General features: G+C 43.7%; 1 protein-coding gene across 7 annotated transcripts in view; it reads left to right on the top strand.

The window, feature by feature from the left end:
* LOC105692090 (CUGBP Elav-like family member 4) overlaps nt 1-27,396 on the top strand; it is a 531,822-nt gene that overhangs the window by 240,826 nt on the left and 263,600 nt on the right. The window contains exon 1 of one of the 7 annotated variants that reach the window (XM_048651188.1): nt 22,353-22,372. The exons of 5 other annotated variants lie outside the window; for them this stretch is intronic. The gene's annotated coding sequence lies outside the window, so the exon portion shown is untranslated. Of the gene's footprint in view, nt 1-22,352; nt 22,373-27,396 lie in introns of those variants that run through there. One more of the 7 variants, XM_048651189.1, reaches the window with a different exon arrangement.

Below are 27,396 nucleotides of genomic sequence, written 5' to 3'. Positions count from 1 at the left end.
CGGAAAGGGCTTTGACTGACCGCGAAACCGCATATACCTACCTATACCTGTGTCCATATTCATCTGCTTGGCAACTAATATTAGCAGATTATCCATCCGGAGCTCAGCTGAAATGTGCGGGCAAATACGGATTCGCGATAAGCGTATCGAACCTTTTTCCCATCTCCCTCCTCCATGTAGTTATTATCAATTCTCATTTTCAATCTGGCGGCTTTCATTATATACACCTGATAATTATCAGAGACACGTTGAGGTGCGAGTGATCCGCGGGCATCCGGTCGTGGAGAATTAAAAGAAGACTACGACGTGCACGATGAATCGTCCGAAAACTATTCCTCGCCCGTATCGGAATTTTTCCCCGTGGTTTCAAACTCGAAACTCCGACGGTATGGAATTAAAAGTTGATATCTACTCTGATTATTTCGACAATAGAGCGGAGCTGACTCGCGAGCCGTTGATATAGTCCAGGATTTTGCGCATGGAGTGCTAAGACAGTAGACCGACCGAAGTACGTATACTCCGAGTAGACTTTCCAAAGCTGTTTCGAGTTGTTAGTCTTATTTTAGACAAACGATTTACGTAATACCTCTTCGCGCGACAACTCGAAAACTTTGTCCCTGGTGTCATATCAGTACTTAGAGGAGCTTTTGATAACTATATTATACTAGAGTCGGGTGAAAATTTGGGGAAAAATAATAACCGTATATAGATATATATAAATACGGTTCACGAGAAACGATAGCGCGATTATTATTCATATAAAATCTACAGACAGTTGGCGAGTGAAAAATTACATTCCACGGATGATAATAATGAAAATTATTGTAAAAAAATGTTTTCAGGTAGTGTATAAAGTTGCAATGCAATAAGCGTCTTCCGTAATGAAATATAAGTTTGTTCGAGTGAAATTCACAGACATTCGTTAAACGAATATGATTACATATACACGTATACCTAGTTTTACGTGGGTATAATGTGTATGTATTACGTATATTTTTTCTCAAGCGTAATATACCTTCAGCTTGAATACGCGGGGCGAGGAAGAAAATCGTTTCGTAATTGCAAACTCGAATTTGACGAGGTAATATAAAGACTTTTAATTAGCAGGAACCCCAACCCTAAATCTTTGAGGGTGGAATTTCTTGCTGAGAATTTCAACTGGTTTTTCACCGTCCCGAAACCGGGAGTGGTAATTTGAATTACCCTCGCGCTTTGCGAAAAATTTAGGCGGTGGGATGTCGGACGAACTGTAATCAGGGGTCGCTTGATGAGCGGCCAATAAAATAATTTTAACAATTGTTCAGCTTCGAAAATTATCCCAGTTTTTTAATCCACGATTGCAAAATTTCGCGAGCGTAAGACTCGCGAATCGAAAGCCGCATAGCTGATTACTTTTCCACCGCGCGATTGACGGATGCGTACGCGTCTATATATACGTATAAGGCTGGTCCTGCTTCCACATTTTACGCTCGCTCGGTTTCTATACTTCAATCAAACGCGCGGTTTTCATATCATTTTACTCGCAGTCAATCGGCCGACGGCGCGGCGAAATTTATTAACGAATATACGCATAATTAAACGAGGGATCTTCATTTGCTGAAAACTAAATAAAATAAAAAAAATAAAATAAAATAATCCAAATAAAATTAGTTGCTCGGCGAACGGGAGGAGGGGGCGGGGAATATCCCCCGTCACCGTGATGTTATTTGAAATTTCACTGTACCGAATTTTTAAATTAATTCGCCGTACCTATACGCGCATACCAGAATATCACCTGTCCGCGAACATCGTATATCGATTTTGAAAAATACTGAAATTTTCTCTCGCTAATACCTTCAAGTTGTGTAAAAAAGAAAACGATCGTCCTTTTTCCAGTTTTGAAAACAATCACACCGCGAAATTGTCCGAAATCTGTGAAATCGTACAACAATTCGAAGTATTTTCTGATCAGATCCCAATTTCGTCGAATCCATCGATGCGCCAATTAAAAATTAATAGGTTCGCCAATATATATTCCGTCGTACTATCCGTAATAGGTATAACCAAGTTTGGATTGACAAACAGGATATGCATTACACACATCTGACTGTATGTATAATGTGTATACTCATGCTTCATATTATATCGATGCGGACGTATTTGAGAGCGTAAAATACATCCACGTATACCCATCTACGCGCCGTTTAATTAACTCCAGCAGACATGTGGAAGTGAACAAATAACGTACCAGCCGTTTGACGCCGTCCCTCGATTTCCCGATCTCATCAAGTTTAATACTCGAGAAATTGAAAGTATATTAATAACGTTGAAAAAAAAAAACAAAAAAACGCTCTCTCTCTTTATCGAACACCATTCTCTGCTCTCCGGGGACTATAGCGGGCACGACGTGTGGGTATACAGTCGTAATATTCAACTCGAATATTCCCACTTTTGGGACTGTGAAAAAAAAAAGCGACGAGAAAAAATGTTTCGAAGAAGAGCTCTGTTAAAACTGCGCTCGAAGACCCTCTATGTACAGAGTTTCATATTACCTGATATTTATTTCTTTCCCCTGTATCGAACATCAGTGAGATCAGTTTTTCATTGGAAATTTATTGAATATCTGGAGTATCTTTGAAGTGACAAAAAATCGGGTCGCGTATGGAATATTTCGTCGGTAATGCGGGAAAATGATCGATCTCCGGTGCGCGACGCGCCTACCACGTGAATACATGTATAATTTCCAGTCGTACTTCGTCATCATCGTCATTTTCATTCGCCCCGCGCGCGTCCAGTCGCGAAAATTTCGGAATCCAAACCGCAGTAATTATGTCGAGGATATCGAAGATATTACTAAAAAAAAACGGAGGCCAGGTGTGCAGGTATAGTACGAGACGTTGCGAGTGTTTTCGAGTAGCGCGTGTGCGTGTGCGTGCGCGTGTGTCACGGACAGTGGTTTCTCGGTGTCGGTGACGTTAGTTGGGAAATATCGAAACTTAATTACGGAGATCTCGGTTTATTAGTTGAACTATGCGACCGGGAGGTAACGCGGAGGTGGATTAGACGCGGGTTCAGCCCTCGGTGAATCGAGGGTGAATTCGAGGTAGGGAGAGTGGGTTAAAAAGGGGTCGCGAGACGCGGAGGTCGGAAAAGGGAATTCGAAATTCTAACTAGAGACACTTGGCGGAGAGAAGTTTGCGAAGGAGGTGTTTACGTGAAGTTGCCCTCGTAGCCTTGCAGCCACCGGAGGCACCGAAGCGCTAGGCCTCGGGGCGCTGTTAAACAGCCCCTAAATGTTGTCACTGTATTAAAATAGTGCGTTGCCGTGTAACCGCGCTTCCTACCGTACATATCCGACAAAATACACGGGCGCTCCGCCGTATGGAATGTAATAAACCGAAGCCGCTACGCGAAGTTTGTGATTTGCGAATCCGATGTATCAGAAAACCGCGGGTGTACGCGTTACATCGCGTTAGCTCCCCCTGTTTTTTTACGATACATCGGATGAGGAAGTTCGCCCCGATTGGATCGACTGATTACATCGAGGTGTTATGCGAAAATATTTATCCGCCGTTTCGGATTCTGCGGGCTGAAATACGTAGAGATGCAAACGTCGTTCTCGAATTTCAAGTCGGCGACGGTTACGACCGTTCCCATTTCAGATTGTAGCCAAGCGTATTTCCATTGACGTTAAGAAATATACATTTTAAATTGTAATTGGAGGGAATCCCGCAGCAGCAACCGTCCCCTTTGCTGCGGATCGATTCCAGTAATTAATTATCAAAAGTAATAAATTCCAAGGGCAGGGGGTTTGAGATAATAGTATAGGTGGGTAGCTACTTCTATCTCTCTCAGTCTATGGATATCTTCCTTCCTCTTCCGTGAATAATCTGCATGCTTTTCTCCCCTTGGCTATGGTGCTCCGAGGAATCCTCTTATTAAATCGTTATTTATTGCTTTAAATTCTTAATTTCTCGAGGTACGAATAATTAAACCGAGTTGTAAACTGATATAAATGGAAATTGGTCGAACGTTAACTTTGATAAACCCGTCCGAAAATTTCCAACTGGAAAAACAAAGTACAAAACGAACCTAAAAACACACGTACGGATGCCTGAATAAATCGGGACTCGGTGTCGGTCGCAGATGATGAGCGTATACATATATCCCCTGTCCCACGCCATAGACTGATCCTCGCATCAGGGGAGGGGAATGAGAATTGCATCATCTTCTTATCTCGACATGTATCGAATGGGGCGTGCGAGATTTCGGGGTAGGATATGGGAGCGCATAAATGTATCTGCGAATCGGGATCCGCGTTCTTCTCGCGTTACACACATTTCTCTTTCTCCGCAGAGAGCGTCTGGTTCAATTTACGATTCTATAAAAAAAAAAAAAAAGAATGAAAAAAAGAAAAGAAAAAAGAAGGAAGGAGAGAAAGAAAAAAATCCCAGCATTTGGCGTGAAAACCTGCCCTGTGATTTTAATACCTTGAGGCTTCAATGAGATTCTCGTAAAAAGTGGAAAAAAAACCGAAGAAAAGAAGGGAAGAAAAAAACAGAGTCGAACCTCAAATTGAATACACGCCTATCGATGCTCCCTCTCTGTCTATTAGGATCTGAATCAAAGAGGTTACACTGAGCCGGAGGGAGGATGGTATCTTTGAAAGAGAATGAAGCCAACTGGCAACGAGAAGAAGGGGATTGGATCGCCCCGAGCTACGTCTTATACAATCTCGTCGGAAATTGTGAGCAAAATTATAGTTCACCGATAGAATATTCTTTGAGACTTCGAGCCGAGTCACGTGTGTTGTATGGTAAGAAAAGTCAAATAATAACTCGCTTAATGCTACGTTTTTCTTTAGTTTATTTTTTTATTTTTTTGCTTTCGGACTCCCCGGAGGGGTGTACGTACCTTTATGTAAACCGATAAAACTGATAGGGAGGACGGGGAATTCGACTCTTTTGCGACTCCGAGCGCAATTGACCGAGCATATTCTTCGGAGCGTTTTGAAAGGTGCGACTGTACGTGTACATTCGGTAGAAATCTTATGTACGCCTATCTTCGCCATCCTGAAACTTACCTGTATATATATTACGCCCTTTCATTCATCCTTTCGGATACCCCAATCTTGTTGATCTGTTTTATACTCTTTAAAAGTGAACTTCTTTCGATAGTAGGTACGTGTTTTTTTCGGACGCGGTGAATACGACGTTGAATCGTAATCATCTACCTTAACCTTTTCGTTTTCGCGTACATAAATTTTTTACCCATTCCGTTCGTTTATTCTTTCTTTCATCGATACGTTATTCGACGTAAAGCGTGGCGCGCATTTGAGGCTTTTCAATCTTCTCATTGGCAGTCAAACCTTTGACGCTCCACAGCTCACCACTCGAAACGTCCCGTCAATTTTCTTGGTAATAACTCAATTCCTTTTCGCTGCGAAATTGTTACGCTAATTGCCCCCTTTAATCTCCGGACTGACACCGAGAAAACCGTGAAACACGTACAAGTAAGCGATGAATGTTAAAGGACGTTCGACGCTACCCTGACCAACGGTTTTATCAAAACACCCCTTTATAGTGGGCGAAATGGCGAACCGCGAGTTTCGGATAAAGCTCTCTTTTTCACCGAAGATTACGCGCTCATTGGGGTGCTCCACTTGCCATAATGGACGTATTTCCGTAACCGCTAATCTTCATAAAAAGGAGTGCGAATTCGGCGCCCCGAAACGGCTCTTCAAATTTTTAACTTCGTCAAATTTCAACATGCGTTATACATTATACGCAAGAGACGTAACCGGATAAATGTCTCCCCCTCGATCTTCCTGCCGATTTCGATTCGTCCGGCGTGTTCCAGACGGCGGCCGAGATTATTGAGTCGAATAAATCCCGTTCAGTCCCTCCAGAATCAAAAGAGCCAAGTTTCGGTCGGTGAAAGCTAAGGTAGCGAAGTCCGCCTAAGGACCGCCGCGGCCGCCCTTGGCATACAAGTGTATCACAAGCATAGCTGATCTATATGTACAGACTTTAATCCTGACTTTATTTACCCTGAAGAGGATCATCAGAGTAGGTGGAAGGAGTCCGCTCCACGCCTCGGTGGAACATCGATGAATCCTCTTTGGCCGGAAATTGTTCTCATCCGTCACAGAAAGGAGAGAGAGAGAGATAAAGAGAGAGAGAGAGAGAGAGAGACGGTGGAGCGAGAGATGCGGACGGAATATGGGAAAGTTGCCTATCGGCGGAGACGGCTGATGTAAAGTCAGACGCTATCCCGGCAAACAAAATTCCGGCGTAGTAGGTACGATGAGCGCACTCGAAACGCGCGGGTGATACCTCGTGCAAAATATGACTGCGCCAACACTTTCGCACAATGGGGCCCCTCCCACCGTTCAAACGTGTTGCGATGACGATAATCTACGTGTGCAGCAGCCTCGTAACTAAAACCTTCCGAAGTGAGGCGCGGACGCGAATCGTATCACTGTACGTTTCATATGGTATATAATAATATATCGAGTGAATGCTTTCTTTCAGCGAACGAACGGCGTACCTGGAAAATTATTCGATTGATGTCGGAATCAAGCAGCGTGCGTCGGATATTTTAACGGTGTATTGAAATATTTCCGAGAAACAGAAGTAAGACACATCGATTCATCGGGTGTGACGCGAAAGTGTTCGATCACGTTAAATTTTATTTTTCAAAACTCCATTTTTTTACTCCCTCCATCGTACGGAAAATAAAATAATAAATCGAACGAACGAACTGTACGAGCGCGCGAAGCAAAGTCTTTGATGAAACGGAGCGCCTGTAGTTTACAGCGGATTCTATATAAAATGTCAACTCCAAAACTGATCCTTGTCGGTCCACGTGATACCTATACGCGCGTAGAGCATAGTTCGTCCAGACATCAAAGAGGCTGTCAAATTCTCGTCGTGATTTGGATTTGGCCGGTCTTATAATACATATGTACCACTTGGCGGTCCCTTTGTTGGCCACGGGCGATGATGTGCCTTTACGAGACCCTCCGGACTCGACAAAATCTCCGCGGTGGTCGAACTTCTGCGAAGAGGTGAAAATACGAATCGCCGATTCTTCCAAAAGTATATAGTTCACGTCCAACTCTCCCGAACGGAGGAGGGCAAGCGCGGTTGGTTTGGGGAGTCTGGCTCTGGTTCGCACTCGCCACGACCACATCAAAGTACGTGTTGGTCCCGCTTTGAGCACAAAACGCTCGCTGCCCTGCCAAGCTTTGTGACACCGCAGCCAATATAGACCATCCGTTATATTACCTAGCTACCATTCAATATCCTTAATTAAATTCGGAAGCTTATTCAATGAGGTTAATTATAGTTTCGTTCCATCATCGAACCGTGAGGCATTGACATCGCGAAATAAGCTCGCTCGCTGGCTAGCCAGCCAGTTCGATCTGGACAGCTTTTCCGAAGATTAGTGCCGCAGCCTAGGAGCGGAGTGGGATGCGAGTTTGAAAAATGTCGGAGCGGAATCGTCGATCTCCCGCTCGATATTTTCCGCTATTCAAATCGGACGGACAAATATACGGCAATTCGTCAAGTAACGCGAAGACAAGGGGGCGACCGTATAACGTTGTCGGGCGTGCCGATTCATTTCCCGTAGAAATGCTGCTGGAAGTTTCCCGGCTCGATCGCTTAATCGGCGAGATGAGATCTGCTCGTCTAACAATCTCCTTTCTCCCGTACTATTCCCGCTCTCGTTTTTCACGAAATTTCAATTACCTATATCTATTGCAGTAGGCGAACGAGACGAGGGGCGGGGGGGGGGGGGGGGGGGGGGGGGAGGAGGGTTCGGGTAAAAGGTGGGCGTGATGCCGGAATGAGAAGAACGGAGGTTGCCTGCTGCTCGTCGCTTTGTCTCTGGTCCCTGCTTCCTAGGACAAGGAGTGTTCGCTTGAGATTTGAAGGAGGAAATGAACTGGCGGTATCAACAACCTTCCTAATGACGGGGCCGTCGTCGACGTCTGACTCTATCTTCGTAGCTCATTCCTTCTCTCGTTCTCAGACAATGGCGGGTCGCACTCGAAGCCGCGATAACCCGCCGCGCTTAATGATTATAGTTTGGACAGCTTTCCAAATGAGATCCACTAAATTTTCAAAATTCCAAGATTCACTCTCGACCCCCCCCCCCCCTCGCCCCCGCCGCGATACTGCGGAAAACACACAACTGCACTCCTCGGTTCTCCCGGGAGCGATTTGCAACCGGTCGTTTGTTAGCCGGCCATAGATTCCGCTCTCCGACAGTTCTCAGTTCTCAAAAAGGTTGCCCCGATCCGGTGGGGAAGTCAGTTTCGCGGATGAGAGAAAAGTTTTATTATTTGTCACCGTTTCTTAAAATTGTGTTTCCTTACCTTACGGCAAACTTTTCCAACGGCAGAACTTTAAAAATGCAATTTTCAAAGAACACCGGGCGAGACGCCGAACGAGGCGATTGCATAAATAGCAATCACCGTCCTACCTGGGGGTAAATTTCCATTGGAGCATATAAATTTTGAAAATCGCCCAAACGGAATATGGCGGTGGTAAGCGGCTTAACGAGGCTCCGCTCTTTTACGCACGTTCGCGTAACGGTTAGATAAAATATCCAGCAGCTGTTTTTTCCGCCAAGTAATACCAGATCACGTGAAACATGTTTACACGTACTCCGCGAGAAACAGCTCGCATACCTACATATTCGTCATCCGTGCGGCCTGCACTCCAAAAAGCAGATATCCCTCGTGTTTCGTACCGACGAAGCTTATCGTCGAACGAAAACCTACCCCGTTACGGTGAAATGCACCTCCGACTCGCTCGCACTGCATATTATCTGTTCACTTATCATTATCCACCTTCGCAGTTACATCTCCTCCAACGACGCGAGCTGCCCAGATGCACGTGTACTTCCAGCTCCGCTACGCCGCGCGATCGTATCTCGGTGCTTGACCCTCGACGTAATCTGCACTCCTAACCGAACAATTGCCGAGCTAAGCGATAGCCGGAAAGTGCGTTTAAGTACCACCCCTCGTGTCTGTACAAACGCATCTTATAGGTGGAGTTCGTTCTCGAGTAGAGTTGGGATGTTGTACTACGATCCCTGTATTTTCGTACGCCGAGTTTCACCGGGGAAATTCACTCGTACCTGCAGACATTGCACCGTAGACGGCGACTCGTCGATTAATTTCACCGTACGAACTACACCCCGGGTGATCCCAACTCAACCCTCAGTAGCCTGATCCACGAAAGTGATTTATTTTTAATATTACCGTGTTTGCTTGAGGGTCTAGATGAAGGGAAAAATAGCTAAAAGAATCACAATATTTATTTCACATATTTATTTAGAAAAGGAAAAAAAAACAGGTATCAATTTTGATACTTCAGTAAAATACGTACAGCCAACCTATGAAAAAAAAAAACTAATAGTAATGTGAACATTCGGTTTAAAAGATTGGTATCAAAATTGAAACTCTGGGTTATTAAGGGTCAAGTTACGAATGTGTTTTGAAACGTATGTAGATAATCCGAACAGTGCAACCGAATGGAATAAGAATAAACATAAGAAAAAAAAAAAGAATAGAGAAAGAGAAAGAGGAAGGAACCGAAAAAGAAGCAAACGGAGTAACGCGTGGAAGAGCGGACTTTAAAACGGGGGCTGCTTTGAATGGCGGGCACTTACTTAGGTAAATGCCAGCAATTGGGATTAAGTATTTGTTCTGAGAGCTAAAGGGAGAGAGCGGCAAAGGCCGCGCTTCTTCTCCGCGAGACTATAGTTCGTAAGAATTTACTTGCCTTGGCGTTCCGCCGCCAACCGAACCGACTACGGAAACATCGGTGTACCGCGTATTTCCGAGTCTAATACACCGCGCTATTTACCCGTAGGTAAAAAACAGAGGTAAAGGGGGCATATAGTGAGAAGCGCAGGATGAGCAGCCCGCACCCTATTATTATCACTTCGGTATTCCTATTTCCCTTTTAACGAGCGTGTTAAAGGAAATTCTGCACCTACCATATCATTTTTCAAAGTTCCCTTTTGCCTGTGACCTGAATATTTTATATACTTTCAGTTTGTCTACCGAATATTACCAACGATGACGCGGTAATGTTGTTACACCGCGAAAATCAGGTACGCGCGATGCGGAGGATAAAAACGCACATCGTGCGTCTGAGCTATAGTTTTAAGCGGTGCGGTACACTACGTAGAAATACGTCGGCTTTGTTCGAACACACTCGGAGATCATTGCAGTTTATAGACGAAGGATAAACTTCTATCGTCTTGAATAACTAGCCCGCGCCAACGTGTACGCTCGATAGTGAGATTACCTTCTGCTTTCAGCGAGATTAAAAATCGATGTTTCGCCGCTACCGCGATTCCTTGCAGCCGGTGCAAGCCACTTCGCGCAACCGAATGAGAGCGTTGTTCGAGTGCCTATGGGGGGGAGGGGGGGGGGGGGGGGGGGGGGGTGTGTTGGAACAGGTATTCTTTTTCGCTTTCCTCGGATTTCGTCGCTGCGGAGGATACGAATTTTTTTTTTGCAATCGGACCTACTTGGAAAACGCGATGTTCGGCGTCGGTTTTCCCGTGTACAATTTGTAACGTAGGTCGTAGTGGGAGATGGGCGACGGTGGGCGTGTAAAATCGGCGCATCGCGTGTTACACTCGTCTAGGTGTAACGGTATACGGTTGTCGTCGCCAGAGGATATTACGCTCTGATACGGGCCAGGTTTTGGATCGTCATTATTTGATGTCGGGAATTGACGACCTACGACAATAGGAATGCGGAGAAATTTCATATAAAGCACTCTGGCGAAACTCAGATTTCAAGATCGTAAGTCTGTACCCGCTACTTGCGTTTTATTAGATCATACATCGCTTCCAATTTGATTGCTGGAAATCCGATCTCGGCGAGTAGAGAGTCGCGATGGGATGGATACGGAAGAGACGGCGTGGAGGGTCGCTAATGGAAAGGCAGCAGCTATCATTGCTCTCGTCTCCTCTTCGAGTTCTTTCCAAAGTACGCAATTTCTTAGGGTTTTTCTTCGCCGATACTTGAAGAGAACACGAGTATTCGTGTTCCAAGTTTCAAATGAAACTTTACAAACTGCGATCATCTATCTGCCGATAAAAAAAATTGGTAAAACGCCAGTAAATGGAATAAAAACGAGATGAAAATAAAATATCTATACCCGCGTATTATCCGTAATGAATACAGATATCTCACCGGACTCGTCAAAAAATCTACTTCGATAACCTCCGTTGATCGGGCTATCGAAAAAAAAAAAAATGAATAAATAAATGAGTTCTGGATCACAGGGAAACTTTGCCGGAGGTTGGATCGGTCGTGGTCATCTTCGATAAATTGGATATAACTTATGAATTTCGTTCCAACATTTGCGTCTTTGAAATCTCGAACAACTTCCACTGTTTTGTCCCGCACTACACTTTAGACGTCGTACGAGTAGTTTTTGTTATATAATTGGTTTGAATCAACCGATATATTTTAGACACTGATAAAATATTAATTATATACAGAATTTACAAGTTGATATAAAAAACCATAGTTAATCTCTTTTTACGATCAATAAGGTTTGATGAATTGTTAATTATCATTGTTTTAACTTTCTTGACCAATCAAGTATAAATAATTCATTGATTGATATTGAATTATTTCTATTGAATATCAAATTTTACAATATAGATTCTTCTCAAGTCTGAAGATAAGATATTAAATATTGGTTCGTATGTTACTGGGTTAGACGATACGTTTTTTAAAGTCGTTGTTAGATGTAGTTGATCGGTGTTAATGTTGATGGCCAGTTGTCGTTGTTGTTGTAGATGGTCGTCGTTGATGGTTCGAAGAGATGGTCAGAACTGTTCAGATGGATTTATTAGAAGGAAGTATTTAGAAGATTTTCGAAATTAGTCGACGATCAGGATTGGTCAAATTATCAGAGAGAGGGTAGTTAGTTAGTCTCGCTGATTGGTATTTGGAACGTAGGAAGGGATATGTATGTAAAATATAGGAGTCTTTGGGGGTGGAGGGTAGCTACATGACTTTTCTAGGAATGAGTATGTAAGTACGTGTGTCCCTTCAAAGAGGATATATCTAATTGTAAGTACATAGTTAATAGATGAGTCAAGGAGAGGAAACGAACAATAGAGAGAAAAAACTTTTCTATTCCGTCAAATACACATTGAAAAATCACGATATGTATAGAATAAACTTACATGCGAACTCGCAATTGCGTGTTGCCAGGCAACATCCACATCGCAGAATCCGCCGAGTTTATTATCCCTAAACTGCTGAGCGCACGTAGATGGGAATTTGTCCACCTAATTAAAAAGCAAATCAAGGCCAGCTTGCTCCGGCACCCCACGTAAGTGCCGAGTTTTTCGTTCTCATATCCCCGGCGGAGGTAAGCTCCTTGAGCCAACTTGGAAAATTGCTGAAGCACGCGTCGTCTCCCCTCTTTCTCTATTTCCGCGCGTTTCTCCCGAACCTCCGCTGCCGCTGCCGCCGCCGCCGCCTCTTCCATCTCCCGGACCGACGAAGGGGGATGAAAATTTTCTCTTTGAAAGTGACCGCCTCGAAATAGCGGCTCCAGTTACCGCAAACACTTTCGCCCGCCATCAATCGGCTTTCCCTCCCTTCGCCTCGACTCAATCGTCGTCCGCCGTACGGTCGTACTCTCACCCCGCTCCGGTGCCGTCGGGTCCGAGTGTAAGCCTTTCATACGAAACCGCTTTTACTGCTGTGGCCCAGAAAAATTGGCGAGTATTCCAAATGAAGGCATTCGTAGGGACTTTATGAGATTTCAATGGGCCCTTAATCTAAAACTGCTGACAAACCCGCGAAACTTTTCTACAGTGAACAAACACGAGGATAAATCGATTCCGTGCAGGGATGCGGCAAACGTTGCTGCCTTCATATTCAAAGTTTTCCACGAAAATATTCCAGTTTTCACTTTTTGCTCTTTTTGTCGTCTTTGTCGTCTTTGTTTTTTTTTTTTTTTTCTCATTTCCGCAACGCGGTAATAAACAGGTACCCCCGCGCTCCGTGGTATAGGATATATCAGACCCGCGGCTAACTCGCGGAATTGATGACGGTATGTCCGTGACCACTTAACTTTTTATTACAAGAAAGGATTGCGAGGAGCAACGTCCAGACAAATTGCGAAGCTTGACGGTTTCGTCAGAGCGTGCGGCGTAAGGTTAGTTAGAGAGTATTCAATTTATGGGAGTTCGAATACCAGACAATCAAGGTTATTAGTCCTTTAGGGCTTCGGAGTATAAAGCTTGCGGATAAATTGGCAAAAATATTGTCCGTAATGAAAGACTGACGCGTATTCCGTCATAGAATTTATGTCCGTCGATGTACGTGTACATGTACATGTACATACATGTATACCATACGTACGTACATCGAGTAATAATACTGGAAAATTTCATTACTTGGCCCTAATTGTTGGCATATTTCCCGCCCATATTGTTCCCATGATCGTGCAGCGCGTATATCCAACGTTCGCGAGGGCTGCGCACGTTCCAAAGCTTGGTTAATTTGGTCTAATTTATTCGCAGTTAGATTAGAGTGTGGCTACGAATTATTCAGAGGTTCAAATTGTTCGCGGTTTCACCGCACATGAAGTCCGCGATCGGGGCGTAATACGCGCGATGGTACAACAGGTACGGTACCCCCCAATCCCGCCCCCCTCCCCCCCACATTCTATGGCTTCGGCATTTCCGTACATCCTTGCACGGACGTTGTTACATACAATTACGTTAGGAGAGACGACGAGACGAAGAGAGAAAGACAGAGAAAGAGACAGAGAGTAGAGGTACGAAAAGAAAAATTCGTAAGATTTTTTGACCGGCTATACCTAAGTGCCCATTGGTCTGTATTCACAAGGCGATCGACTTTAGGTAACATGTATGCGGGTACTTTTTGGTGCGGAATTTGACCGTCTTTCAGATTTTTTAGAAAAGAATACGTCATTCCATTCAAAACAAAAATCGAATCGACCATAATTTTACCTTTACAAGGTCACTTAAAGAATAGCGTCAAGTTTTGTCCCCCTCCAAACCTTAAAACTTTCGCTTGTCAAATTTTTTTTTGTACGACCTCATCCTTTCGAGCAATCGAAATGGTTGATTTGAAATAGGACACCCCGTATAACCTTGAAACATCGAAATCAAGAGATCGTTTGGTCGGGAGGGATAAGTTAGGCGAGGTCTGATGAACCGTTGGTGAGGTGTATACGTATACGTATTAACATTTGTACCAAGGTTAGGAATTAGTCGGCGAATTCGCACGAGCTGCGGTGGGTTTAATTCCTAGCGGAAAGCTGCAGCGAGGTTGAATTATTTCCGACCACAGATTTCGGACTCCCGTGATTACATTACTCCGGGAAATTCGAGTTACGCAACACCCACGCGTCACAATGGGCACCTTAATTCCTCTTTGCTTGTTTTCAAGAACCTCAAAATCTCACCTGTACTCGTTCAAAGGCGTCAAAGGCGTCACTTCGTAACGTCATTTTCGAAAACCTGAAATACATGTACGTACATTGAAATCCAATGCGGTATATACTCGCGCAGATAAAATTTAACGATACACGAGCGTTACTGCAACAACGTGCTGTACACACCATATTGCAGACAGATCGGAACCGGCGACGAGTTAAAGTGCAAAACCGTTCGACCGAGGCAGTATTTCTTCTTCCCCGACGCGGGGCAATACGTAGGGTAGTGGTTATTTGAAAAGGCGAGTGAATGACGACGAACCGATCGATTCTCGACACTCATGACCATCTTTCGCCGTAGAACCACGGGGATCGTACCGTACGCTATGTATGTATAAGCGCGCTTCTGATCAAAGCACGTGCGATTTTCTCTTTCATTTCAACGTAGCGTGGGCGTAACGTACGTCCGCGAAATTTATCCAACCAGAGACACGCTTATGCGCACCGAAAATCGTTCAGCTTGACTAGAACTTGACTAAAAATTCCAAGTTTACGAACAGAGTATCCATTCGACGAATATGACACATTGCGAGAAACGAATCTCAGCCATCGGCTGCAATTACGCGTCAGAAAATATGTCCTCGCGACGTCGGGCGAATGTCACCTACCAGCGAATCCTCGTCGTGGATATATACATATATATTTTGCGATGTGAGAAATGAATTCGTCGTAGCGAGTCGTTGCATCCCTAATGACGTACGCGTTTACGTTCGGTCGCACTCGTACTGCCGTTGAGAGCTAATTAATTGTCTCGTGTATACCGTATTAAGGATTGGTCGCACTCGTACTGCCGTTGAGAGCTAATTAATTGTCTCGTGCATACCGTATTAAGGATTCAGCCGAGCGAAACGAAAGCGTTGCAGTAAACAGACACCAGCTAAGTAAACGTGAACAACAACTAATAACTCATATTTTCCTCCTACCGTGGAAATAAGATCTTATTTCAGAAAATGGTTTGGCCCGGTTTCGGAGCTTGCGAGATTCCCAGGTATACGCTTCCAACGTATTCGCTTGTATCGGTTTTCTTTCCACATTTTTTCATCGACTCGAATATAAAGGGGTGGGTGAAATTCTGGCTCGGGTGCATACGCGCCCCACTCTTCTTCGTCTCTCTCACTTCTCTGTTCCGTCGCACGTGCGATACCTATATAGAGGAAAACATGCGAAGGGTGATCTCAGACTTCACTCTCTAGCGAAACACCCCTCGCGAACGGCGGTGGACGTAGACACGCGACGGTAGCGTAGCCCACCATCTTCCGTGATGAATGCCGGCAAACTTTGCGCGAAAAGTCGTTTATAACACGGCGCTATGCCGTTACATCTACAAAGACCCACTGTATGGGGGATATTCGCGTAGGATATACACACCCGCAGCTCATAACTCCCGTGACTCCCTTCTTCCTTCCACGCCGAAATGCCCCTTCCCGCAACGGGGCCGGCAGCGTCGTCCCGTGGTCCGTCTCTTTCGCGCTATCCTGCAGGACACCGGTGCGAAAGTTGGGTATAGAGATTGGTGGTGGATTCGGGCTTGTCGGTGGTGTTGCTGAAATTCACCCCGACGAATTTGTCAAAACCGTCGCGGTGACGGTGATATGTGAACGGGCATTAATACCAACGACCTACGTTTCGAAATACTCGCCCGCAATTATAGATGAGGTGTCGCTAGCCCGAGATCGCAACGTCGGACTTCATCACCGGTTACCGGATACTCGTTCGTTGATCGTTGCCTCGAAATTACAACGGAGTTCGGACAACGTTTGTTTCGTCGATGATCGAAAAATATGTACCGGAAAAACGCCGGGTAGATTTCACGACGGGAATATCGGTGCGGGTTTATCGATTGGCGGGGCGATCGAACCTGCTGCACAGCTGAATCACAATTAGATTTCATAGGCGAATTGATATCGGATTACACAATTAGTTTTTCAAGTACGAACGAATTCATCGAATAAATGAACACCGGATAATTCAAAACGCCGTTTTGATGAATCGTGGTATTTAATTTCTTCTGCAGTAATATATTTAACGATTTCGCGAAACAAATTACAAACACTTGGCCGTAACTTGTAATCCTTATTAAAAAGGCACTGGAACTCGGTATAAAGAAGAAAGAAAGAAAAAACAAAAAAAGAAAAGAAAAGAAGAACAATATTGAAATACGAATTCATAACGCTGAATGTTTGAGATATCATTTATTTTTCTTCTTTTTTTTTTGCTTTCGAAGGCTACAATATTTCTTTTTCCACGAATTGTCGGTAACTTTATTTCGTGGCTTGGCCCTGGCCCTAGGGGGAATTTTTAAGGGTGAACGTGCGAACTATTCGAGAACCCATTTCGCGATGGCTGTTCGCCGCGGATAAAAGATCGAGTCGGAAGGAATCCTTTATGTTGTCCTTCGCCGTTGTTCGCCTCGTCGCTGATGATCTACAGCGAGTAGACCGCGCAGAAGTAGGTATAAGTCGTTCAGTTTTTTGCCTCGCATACAGTCCAGGGTGGTTTCTGAGTTGGGGTTGACGATAAACGGTTGGCGGAGTGTTGCAGAACCATCACTTTCTTCCGGAAGAGCAAAAGAAAAGGAGTTTCCCTGCCAACTCCCCCCCCTCCCCCGCCCCTCCACCCGAGGGCCACGGCCGCTTCTCCAACCTGTCATCGTAAACTATGGGGCTGATAAGAAAAGCGGCTTACCGTATTTCTAATTTTCCCGCCCGTTCGGCAAATATTATGCATACACCGTGAATCTATGTCTCCGTGCGTTGTGAAATATTGCCGACCTCGACCGCTGCTCAAACTTGAACTCCGACGGAGGAATGGGCCGTGGAAAAATTGGCGATAGGGGCTTGAACGCCGTGTGTATAAAAGGGAACGAAGAATTCCTCCCCGTGTTGTTTCAAACTCTGCTGACGCGGGGAAAAAATCTACAGAAGATATCTTGGAATCGCTTCTGAAATGGAAAAATTCCACTGTTCTTAATTGGAACGATTCTATCTACGGTATAAATTATACAGCGGGTATATTCTCGTGTATAATGAGGATGGCCACTAACTTTCATTGAAAGATATTGACGTCTTATACATCAATCTCTACATAATTTGTGTTATACCCTATTACTAATTCACTCACACACACATACACATACACTACTATAGCATAAGGATCCCACACTCGGCCATCTTAAGTATCGTCATCTGCCCTCGGATGTCCTCAATTTTGGACTCTTCGTCAGACGACTAATCGTCATTGATTACCCATGGCTTCATGAATTTTGATACTATTTGGTAGGATCCTAAATACTTTCTACCTTAGGCCTTACATTCTGAAACCAATAATCCCTTTTGATCAACGCCTCTGTGTTATCGATTCCAAAATGACCATTCTCACGGGCTTTCCTTATTATCTGTGACTGCATGCTCTCAGGGACGACCAATAAGGTATGAATTTCCTCATTTGGCTTTTACGATATTCCATGTTTTACAATAGAACCATCTGTCTCTCTCTCTCTCTCTTGCGCAAACCGTAACATTTTAATCACCTCTCGGTCTTCATCTCGCGCTCTACCTAGACGCACGATCGAGCCGTCTTCGCATTCCGTTATTTGCAAACACGACGTTAACGGATTTCTACTCAAAGCATCGGAACAAGCCATACTCTTACCATCTCGGTGCTCAATAACGTAATTAAACTCTTCCAACAACAATGCCCACCTTGTCACTCTCACACACCGATCTTTCTTGATCATCGTTAATATACAAATGCACCTGGCAGTCAGTTACAATTTTCAAACTTATACCTAACGGTACGATACATTTGAAATTTTCTTACAGCTCTTACTATTGCTAGAGCTTCCAATTCGTAACAACAGTAACGAGCTTCAGCGTCTGTGGTCACTTGAAATTAATTAATGCATTTTCCTCTTGCGCCTCCCGCCTATACTCGGTGTCAATTGCTTTCAATGAATTCGTCAGACGTCGGGAATATTTACAAAAGTAGTCCGTTAGGACTAGAAAACTTTGAACCCGCTTTACATTCTTTGGTCAATCGAACTTCGTTACGGCATCTGTCTTGCATGGCGATGGACCAATACGGCCAGTCTCAACAATGTATTCCAAATGTTGGACTCTTTCTTGAAGGAACGTAGGTTTTTCCCAGCTGATGCTTATTCCGTGATTACACGCCACGTCTAAGACTATCTTCAAATTTGTTAAGCCTTCCTCTTAGTGAGGCGCTAAAATGATAAAATCGTCAATATAGATCAATACAATTCTTGCTGCCGGAGAGTTACACAAATCAAACGGTGCAAGCAAAAATTAGTACAACCCGTCCGACAGTATGTTTCCTGCTTAGCTCGTCTATCGAGATGTGGAAAAATCAATTTTTTAGGTAGGCTGTGCTGAATACTCGAGCTTCTCGCAAAGAATCTAAGCGATCCTCGATTAGTGGGAGAGGGTAAAGCGTATCTCAATTATCTTTTTATCGACCTCTCGACAATCAACGCACAATCTCATTGAGCCATTCTTCTTTCTGACTAAAACGATTAGAATCGCGTAATCCGAAAGCGAAGGTCGCACTATACCCTGCTTCAGCCAGCCTTCTTCTATCTGTTTATTGACAATACAGCTCTTTCCGACATCGATAATCGTTCCTCCCTCGTCTCTCATTATTGTTTTCATCTGTACGCTATCCTCCTCGTGTATATTTGATTTATAGCTTCTAATCATATCCTCAACTTAACGTCTATGATCTTTATCTATCGCATAAGAAATAACACTTTTGAAATATTTCACGACCGTCGTCAGATCATTTTCGTCTTTTCCCTAAACGGCATTTAACTCTCCATAACTCTATTGTTTTTTGGACGATGTGCTCCTGTGTAGCCGAAGTCACCACACTCGAAACATCCCAAACCCTCGGGCTTTGACGGGCACTTCGCACCCACATGACCTCGCTCTCCTGCACAATCGCAACGTCGTCGTCAGGATTCCCGCTTCTTCCGTCCTCGTCACCTTCGTATTTCGATCATCGGGCTTAGCGACTGTACCGCGGTGTTGTAGCTCGGTGGTCTCTCTTGCCCGCAGTGTCACCCGTTCGAACGCCTTCGATAACGCCGCCTCCGAATCAAAGCGTTGGGATTCCGGTCTGATCCCTCGGAAACCGGTCCGGTCTACCGTCGACCGGGTAATCGATAATTTCTTCGTCGTCGGTAGGAATAAGGTTTGCCGAGATGATCTTGAATGTGAAAATAATCCGGGCAACCTTCGGGTCTCAGACTGCTTCACTTCGTCGCGATGCGAACGTGTTTCCAGAGTCCACCGATAATAAGGCGTCTATTGGCATACCGATGTTCTCGCGGGGTTTCGAGTGGAACCAATCTGATGCCCGTCCTTTTAGTCGCGGTCCAATAAGTAATCGAGTCGCGCTTTCGTCCATCTGGTGCCATACGTTGTTTCAATCAGCCGCACTTGCTTCTGCCATTTATCGAAGGCATGATTATCGACGTCAAAGTTAGTCAGCAGTTCCGATATCCCGGCTATGTTGACCCTTGACTGATTATGCGATACCCACGGCCGATGTAATTGCTCGGCTGCTTCGTCCTCGTCCTCGGGTATCATACGGTGCAACGTCGCAATTTCCCAACGTGCAGCAGCTTCGAGTTCGCGCACGACCAACTCTCGCTATCTTCGATCTGACGCCCCTTCGCCTCCCCAATTACTTCAATTTTCCAGGTGCAACGTCGTCGCGCTTCCATGTTTTGCAGGGTTTTCCCTCCTGTACATAGTGATACATTTGTCTCGAGGTGTGCAACGTCCGCGTCTACGGCTGAAAGTCTACTCATCAGTTCTGCCTTCAAGCCTGCGTCCCTGGGCCCTCGATAATTCTTTCAGTTCCGCACTTTTCATCGGAGCCATACTCATATTACGTCCCGTAGAGACGAGAGAGGTACTAAAAATCCACATATCAGTGGTCTTAGAAATCCGTCTTAATCATTCGTTATTTCAAATCCGTCATGCCACGTCGTCTTCCAATCGTCTTGTCGGTAAATGATTTCTCAGAAAATGCAGAGGCGAGTAATGCGTGAAGTCCACAGTGATAGTGGATAGTTTTTCGGTTTTCCAGCGCAATTATCAGTTAGTCTGGAGTTATTCCCGAAGTACGGTGAGTCTTCGCTTTCGAAACAAGGCGGCAGGAAGCTCGATCAAAGAGCGACGAATGACGGAGAATGGAGGAAGCGGAGGGTTCACAGGGATGCGGAGAATGAGGTTTCGGGTAGGAAAAAGGGGGGGGGGGCGGAGGATTGGATTCCAATATTTTTGCGGATTCGCCGGAGTGAGGGCGAAGGGACGAGTACGGGGACGAGGAAAGAGTAGCGGTGGTGAATCAACCCCCCCCCCCCGTCGTAATTACGAAATGATATGCCCGTAGGGGACGGATTCTTGCAGCGACGCGTATACGTCGGGTCTGTTGCGGCGTTAGCACCAACCGCAACAACACAAATGTAAATTCATACCATTATTCAATTACTCAACTTCTGTCCGCTCCATCAGCGCCGACGATAATCCGATGCGGCGGCACCGATGTCCCAGTTCGCCCGCTCTATTCCCCCCCTCCCCCCCCGATCCGTGTGGTCATTTTTCAAACTCCCGCATGAAACGAAAACTCGTAATTATTTCGCGGGCGGCCGACGACGGGAGTCGTCTTCGGAGGTCGCGATATCCGTGCAGCCAGCCAACGGGCACCGTACCGTCCCCAATAATTAGCGAAGGAAACTCGATTACGGAAGCAACGTTCGCGCGAGACGGCCTCTGGATTTCATCTAGTTCACCTAGCGCGCCGAGCCCGATAATTATCCGACAAACGTATCCACATCCGTCTGCAGACACTTGTTTTTAACTGAATTTTAACCCTCCGAAACCCCTCGGTTCCGCGGTGGTTTGTTGCACGCGTACAACGGTTCGCGCGTCACAGTTTCTCCCACTTCCAACGTTCGTCCGCGCGATACGGGGTGGTTTGCACCGCAAGGACGAATAATACCGCTATTTTGTAGATGTGCAGATGTCACGCGGAGGATGTGTACGGCAAAACATGAGCAACGATGCGCGTTTTACAGCAAAGTGTAGTTTATATTTTATCGCGGTACAGTAATTTGCCGGGTGGTCTAGCGACGGCTGATATATTTTCTAAAATCATATCATTTCACGAACAATTTTTCCCCAGCCACACACGCGTACGCGCTTACCCACGCTCTTTGTTTTTTTTTGTTTTTTTTTTGTTTTCTTTCTTACCTTCATTTTCCAACGAGAAACAGCAGTCCAATTTCACACCGGTGTAAATACACTTTTCTTATTTTTGACATCATCTTCAATTCTTCTTACTTTGTCGCTGTACGGCGGGCGAGTTTCTCGACTCCGACTTGGGATGGCTTCATTTATAATCATTTCCTGAGGATATATCTCCCATTTCATGCCCGACTACGGGAAGGAGGACGAGGTGCCCGAACCGTCAGTCAGTCAGTGTCGTTCTCCGCCCCTCGTTTGCCTCGTTTTTTTTTTTTTTGTTTTTTTTCGTTTTTTTTCGTTTTTTTTTTTTTCTCTCCACCAGCCCCGCGTCAGTCGATACTGTCAATCTTATGAATCATTTGTTCGTTTCACCTTTTTTTCGCACAACCTGTACGTGCCGCACCCTCCTCTATGGTATACTTGACTGTCGCGTTGATCCCTTTGGTAATCGCACACCTGTATGACCGAAGGGAGATTTCACAGCTGTATCAAAATGCAGGTGCTAACGTCAGCCACTGAACTAATGTATCTGTTTCTCTTTTTTTCTTTTCAGGTAAGTTGTAGCTCGGAGACTTCCGCACGCAATGATCACTGCAGGTACGTCGAACGTGTGCATCTCGTATCAGATCGTCGTGTAATCAGATTTCCCTCGTACGCGTATAATCGCGAGGGGATAATTCCGGATCACCGCGATCGAAGTTATCGCGTTTATAACAACGTGGCGAAATATGTTGTTTGGTTTTTTTTTTTGTTTCGAGCACGCACCCGCGAGCCGCGTGAAATATATCGAACCTTAACCCATCGATTACTGACCCGGGTTACCGCTTCGTTGTAAGCACTGTAGCACTGTAGGCAATATTCGCAATCGTTAGCGGAGCGCGTACAGCCGAGGGCACGCCCATTGCACCCATGGTACGCGATTAACTAATTCAGTTAGAAGCATTTATGATCGACCCGTGAACCGCGTATATGACGGCGGGATGAACGGATATAACTGTCGATTCGGAACAGACGTGTTAGTTGCAATATCGCATATCGTCGTACTGTTTGGGCGACGCCGTGCAAATATCGGTGAACAGGTAGGTAGGTAGGTAGGTAGGTAGGTAGGTAGCTACCCCGATCCAACGTACGTACATACATATACGTATACGTATACGTGTATATATCTGCGTATACACGAAGTATTATCCGGTCGAAGAGGCTGCCGGCACTACATCCAATTTCAATGCAGCCGAAGCCACAATATGAGGTCGAACTAAGCAAACACTGATCCTACGACACCGCGCGTAGCTATAGCCTGTACACCTACCCGGTAGGTCCGGGATGCGCCGACGTTGCATCTCGTTAACTCAAGAAACACGTGGCGTTCCTGATTCGATCTTCGCCGTTCGTTCCGTGTATCTTTGAATCCGCTGAATTTAGCTCCTGAACCCCGATTTTCTATGATCTTAACACCGACGGTGTAGTGTACACGGGCGCACTCATACACCGGAATACTCTCGTGCCTTTATCCCTGGGCTAAATCAATTCACTTGAATTCGCTCGGCGGGTTCACTGGAACGCGCTCACCGGATTTCACTCCGACACGTATGCGCGGGCTATATACGACGGTATACACATATACATATATTTATGTACATACATGCTCCGGTTGTACAGGTTCGTGCGCGATATGCGCGCAGCTTGTAATATTTTATATTTTATCACAAGTTTTACTGGTTGAGTGATGGTGACAATAATATTTAGTATAATGATAATAACAAGATTTATGGTGTAAACTATTATTCAGGTACTTTTACTTCTCACTGTGAACTTTTTCGATTCTTTGTTTTATATAAATAACATAAAAAAAAAGCGCGAAACATTCATCCATCACACATCTTCACAGATACAGACAACACAACAAGTCGTAGGTAAGTTATATATAGTAATTACATATAAATATATAGTCAGTACTAGATTAAAATTGTATAAATAAAATGGTTGTGGTAAAATGTTCTCTGGGGAATATTGTTATGAGCATTATCGCTATGTTTAATTTCTTATAGGCTTAATGTTTGGTTTAAACTTAGCTTTATCATTTCGTTTCTTTTCCAGGGTGATAAGCGGAGCAGGACATGGATGGCCAAAATGCGTCCTTCGTACTTAGGTAATTTGTTTCCCCGAATCTCCTTTGGTCAATTATTGCTGGTAGTTTCAATTTCAGGTCCTCCAAGGAATTAGAATTTCATCCTGAGACGTCGATGGTTCAAATGGCGATATGCTGTTGTGTGATTTGATGAGTTTACTCTCTAAGTTTTTATATATTCTTTTGTCGTTGAAAATATTGTTGTATTCGTGAAATTTAATGTTTTTAGATAACTGCTTTGTATATTAATAAGTCTTATTTTTATTATAGTTAGCGGATCGCACTGGATTTAGTTTAGAAACACGTTTTATCAAAATTTTAATAAAGACAGGAAAAATACCAGTCACGTCCTTTCCTGTTAACTGTCTTCCCCAGAGTGTCATCCTTTCGTTCCTTCGGATATTTTCAAAGGTGAGTCGTTATTTTGACTGATCATTAGCTGACTCAGGCGTCGCTATACCTACAGCGGTAATTTCAAATCTAATATCGTTACATTATCCCCCTTTTATCTTTCATTAGGGTTGTCAGACAATTATTAAAGATAAACATTCATTCTCGCATACATTACAATATAGCGCATTATTAGTTTATCGTTCACAGGTGATATCGTCATACTTATACTTATTACTTAAAACTTATGTCTGTATATAATAAATGTAGCGGCGAGGCGGTGGTAGAGCAATGAAGCAGCAGGTTCGTCGTATTAACTTAAAACTACTCTGAAAACGTTTGTTCAACAGCAACCTGATAATATTTTTTTAAATTTACCCTATTATATGCACCTTTTATATTAGTTGGATCGTTGACTTCGGATAACCTATATGTATTTACCCCGATGATCTTAGTTATTATGTATGGGCCTTGATAAAGATGGAAAAACTTTTTAGTAACTTTGTCTAGCGCGCTTGACTGCATAGGCACTCTTATCAAGACCAGGTCTCCGATTGAAAGTTTTATTTTAGAAATTGCCTTCTGTTGTACGCAACGCTTATGAAATTTTCTTTTTATTCGGTCTTTTGCTATGCATATTTTAGTTTCGATGGGTGTCTCGGTTGATTGTGGAAATTTTATTATTTTCATTATCTGATCGATAGGACTAACACCGAATTGCAATTCATACGGCGTATAGCCTGTGGTGGAATGAGTGGTGATGTTAAGGATCTCTTCTATCTGAGTTATATGTTTTGCCCACTTCGTATGCTTATCACTACAATAAATTCTAAAAAATTTTCCGAGTTCCCGCATTATTCTTTCGGTTGGGTTAGATTGCGGGTGACGAATGGACGAGAAACATACTTTAATACCAAGTTTTTCCAATGTTATTTTCCAAGCGCTCGATGTAAATTGAGTCCCGTTGTCTGATAGAATCCTGTTAGGCTTTCCGTGTCTAGGTATATAATTATCGATAATTTTCTTCAATGATATTTGAGTAGTGGCACGTTTAATTGGATACAGCGTTACATATTTGGAGAACGCATCTAATACTACGAATATATATGACACACCGCCCAGGGATCGTGGCAAGGGTCCGTAAAAATCAATCGTTATTAAATCATTTGGTTTATCTGCTTCTACCAATTTATATTCGCCTTCCATGCTATATGTGAGGTGTTTTACTCGCTGGCATAAATCGCAATTTAAAACGAACTTTTTAATGTAGTCATTCATTTTTCTCCAATAATAATAGGTTTTCATATGTTGTATGGTTTTATATACTCCTGGATGTCCTAATTTACTATGCACTGCATCGATGAGTTTCTGAATCAAGTTTTCGGGAACTACGACCTTCCAATGATCATCAATACCATTACTGGTAAATAACACGTCATGATTAATTTGATATCTATTGTCAATTATTCCTTTTTCAAGTTCGTCTAACTTAAGTTTAATTGTGGGGTCGTCCTTTTGCCATGTTCCCAACTCTTTAAATTCGGGAGGTAATGCTAAATTGACTGTTACATGATTAATGGATTTCGTTGATATTTTAGATTTGTGCTTATGGTTCGATAAACTACGAATTGCCTTTAGCTCAGATATTATTATGTTTTCGTCATTTTGCTCGTAAAATTTTGAATCGGGATTGCGACTAAAGAAGTCAGCCACTAAATTATCTCGTCCAACACAATAAGTAACTTTGAAATCATATTGTTGGAGCAATAAACTCCACCGTATAAGCCTGGCATTCTGATACGGCGTGCTATTCAAAAAACAAAGACCCTTGTGGTCAGTAATTATTTGGAATTCGTTACCAATTAAGTGACATCTAAATTTGGTTATTGTATATACAATGGCGAGTAGCTCTTTTTCGGTCGTTGTATAATTTATTTCTGCCTGAGTTAAACAACGGCTAACCAATCCTATCAAATAATTATTTCCATCTATACAGGTTTGAAATAAAAGTCCGGAAATCCCCCTATCACTGGCATCGGTTTGTATTTTGTACGGTGCGTTTGGAATGATATGATTCAATGTTATGGTTCTAAGAAACTTGTCCTTTAAATCTTGGAAGGCTTTTATGTGTTTTTCCTCCCACAACCACGCAGTGTTTTTCTTTAAGAGTTCCCTAAATGGGTCGATATAATTAGAATATTGCATGCAAAATTGACGGTAGTAATTACAGATACCTAGGAATTGTTGTAACTGTCGCTTATTGCTAGGGTCTTGAAATTCAGTGATTATCTTAAGTTTCTTAGGATCAGGACAAACTCCGGTCCGAGATATAATGAATCCTAAAAATGGGATGGTTTCCTGGATAAATAGCGATTTACTCAGTCTTAATGTGAATTTATATTTTTCCAGGCGGGTGAAAATTAAATCGAGATGTTGCAAATGATCCTTAGAGTTATGTGAAGTAATTAACAAATCGTCGATATATGGCGTCAGGAAATCCGAAAATTCATTGTTGAAGGCTAGATTGAGTGCCCGAATGAAACCATTACCCGCGGTTTTGAGGCCAAAGGGTACTCTGCAAAATTGGTATAATTTTGAATTATAAAGAAATGCCGTATATCGTCGGGATTCGCTATGTAGCGGTATTTGCCAATATCCATTGGTTAAATCTACGGTACTAAAATATTGCGTTCCATGGTATTTCTGTAAGATTTCGTTTATAATAGGTGGTGATTCGTTGTCAGACTCAATAATATCATTCAGATAACGGGCATCAAGGCAAACTCGAACTCGCCCATTTTTTTTCGAAACTATCCTTAAGGGATTGCAAAATGGACTAATCGACGGCTCAATTATTCCCGCATGGAGCATTTCGTTGATTTCTTGGTCAACAGATTTTCTCAGCGATAGTGGTATTGGATACGATCTGCGAGTAAATGCTCTATTGCTATTAATTTGAATGCGATGTTCATATAGTGTGGCACAACCGGGCTTGTCAGAGAATAAGTTTTTATGTTTAATAATTAATTCAAAGAGGGGTTCGGTAAATCGAACGTCCTGTATCATAAGTTTTGACGCGATCATCCGGAATTCTTGGAAGAAA

The sequence above is a fragment of the Athalia rosae genome, chromosome 2 (assembly GCF_917208135.1).
Source record: "Athalia rosae chromosome 2, iyAthRosa1.1, whole genome shotgun sequence".
NCBI classification, from domain to species: Eukaryota; Metazoa; Arthropoda; class Insecta; order Hymenoptera; family Athaliidae; genus Athalia; species Athalia rosae.
The sequence above is the reverse complement of the archived record's forward strand: the minus strand, read 5'-3'. Positions and strand labels throughout refer to the sequence as shown.